We start from the raw sequence: 2,494 nt of genomic DNA on the forward strand, positions 1-2,494 counted from the left end.
GGCCGGCGGGCTTGCGGCAACCACATGTGACGACCCCGGGCTGGACTCCGCTTCGTCCACTGTGAAAGCCGATCTGGCGATCCACAGCGCAAAGTTGTTGTATTTCCTCAGCAACCAGCACTGATCAGCTCCAGGCATGACGAAGCAGATATCGTCCTCTTTTGGAAGGCAAACCAAAGTAGTTTCGCTTTCACAACGAAACACACAGCGTCTTTACGACATGGCGGCAGCAACAATACTACAGCGAGAATAAAAGTTACGCCTTCTTTCTTTGCATGAACATTTGGGCGGCGTTATGCAAATCTTCCCACATTGTGATGTAGACATGTGGGGGCGTGTTAGAATGAGCCGTTTTAGGTAGGCGTGGTTGACTCTTAACTTTTATAAAGAATATCTCTTTGGATTTGAGACTTTAGTCTTTGCAACTTTACAGATCTTCTTTATGCACCAAGAACTTGTAACACTCCATAGAAAAAAGGTGGATACTTTTATAGACCTTATGCGCCAGAGAAACAAGCACGCAGCTATCTTCAGAATGTTGACTTTGAACTTCCGTTTTTGCAGTAGCTCTGTATATTTCTGTAGCATCGCTGTTGAAGAGTAATTAGCTGGTGAAGTGGATTTACTTATTGTAGAGTTAACGAAAGTTATCATGTGCATTGTAATGCTTGAAGCGGATTTCATAAATGTCAGTAGACCGGGAAGATTTTAAGATGAGCGGTTGATTCATAAATCTGTCAGATCTTACTTTCATGCTGTGGAAATACAAACCGGAAGACAAGACAATGAGCTCAGCACTGAAAAGGGGCGGAGCTAAATAAGGCCTATTCTTTGGCCTTTAATAACAGAGCTTATTTTTTTTTCTTCCTTTTTTCTTACAATCAGCAATGCCGTTAAAAGATGCAAATCTTAGCATGTTGCTAGGGTGTTTTGGGTGGTTGCAGGGCATTTTCTTTTCTGATTCTTTTTAATTTTGTTGTTCATCAGGTGAAAATCACATTTCTGAGCCCTTAGAAAAGTAATACACTTCTCCTCAAAAACGAATTAAAGTGCTGTGAAAATAAATGCAGTTTTATGTAGTGCAAGCAAACATATGTAAAGTTGTCACTTGCTGTTTTGAAGTAAATCTCAGTAATATGTTTTTGAAATTAAACCCAGTCCAATGTTTTTTTTTTAATTATCTTGCTTGTAAAAGACGACAGGTTGCGGTTTAGCTGATATTTTGATGGTTTCATATTGCTGTGCGTTTAAGTGGCTGCTCTGTTCATTGATTGGCTTGTAAATGCAGTGTTCGTCCTCGTTCCTCAGGCTGTCAGGACGTCTGAGAGGAATATAGCCGCCCGTCTTTTGATTGCTTCTGACAAGTATGGTCGTCATGGATGTTGGGTTGCTAGGAGACCACGTCCTTTTAAATGCTGAGATGATTTGTTTGTTATTTTGGAAGTAACTGAAGAGGTACGACGTGAAGAGGACACGTGTTTCATCTTAGGATTCCTTTGACACATAAATAGTCTGCATTGATCTCTCTCAAATCAAACAGATTCACTTCTTTAAATGTCTTTTGCAGAAATCTGCCTCTCACGAGCACAAACGCAGCTGTAAACGCAGACGAAACGCAAAAGCTCAGGCTCAAAAGGAGATCTGCTCTGATCAGGTCCGTCTAGACAGATCAACGGCCACAAACTTCTAATGAGTCTGAATCTCAGCAAACGCATGCAGGATATCTACTGATTCCTTCAACAACAAAGTTTTACAAAATTCCCACATATTGATGCATTTACATATATTTTTCTCTTGACCTCATATATAAATGGATTTATGAGTCATTTTCATGTACTATAAGCAGCTGTCAGGATTCATCCACTCAGCACTCAGTAGCAGTGTTTTAACATGTTATACTAGTTGTGCATTCTCACAGACAAACAATGTTGAGCATGCAGTTTTAGTGTTTTAACGAGATATATGTAAAATACAGTGGTGCACTAGCAGCGTAACTTACCTCGGCCGACCTTCATTCTTCTGCTACTCTTGCCCTTCTCTCTCCATCTCTCTACACACACACACACACACATAGCTCAACACACTTATTCAGTCAGCCAATCAAATTGTCAAATGTCTCCCTCTCTCTCTCTCTCTTCTGCTTTTGTATAACAGGTTGAACGTAAGAGGTATGAACCTTGACTCTGTGTGTGTATTGATTCAATTTTAAAAGCTGTGATTTTCTTCAATGACAGAAGTGCTATTTACTGACTACAAAAAGCAGATACACAAAGAATATCTCTTTAATTTCTTTGAGGATAAATGTTTTTAAAGCTAACCCAAACACGTACCCTTCCTTTACAAGAAAACTTGTAGGATTGTTAGAATTAAGAGGAACATTTAAAATGAAAGAAGCATTCTATTATTATTGTTATTTATTTTAAAATATATTTTAATTATCTTAATTTTTTAAATATATTTTTAAATAATATTTTTATTTACATGAAACTAAACA

Source organism: Sinocyclocheilus anshuiensis, unplaced genomic scaffold (genome assembly GCF_001515605.1).
Source record: "Sinocyclocheilus anshuiensis isolate Anshui unplaced genomic scaffold, SAMN03320099.WGS_v1.1 scaffold564, whole genome shotgun sequence".
Taxonomy (NCBI): domain Eukaryota; kingdom Metazoa; phylum Chordata; class Actinopteri; order Cypriniformes; family Cyprinidae; genus Sinocyclocheilus; species Sinocyclocheilus anshuiensis.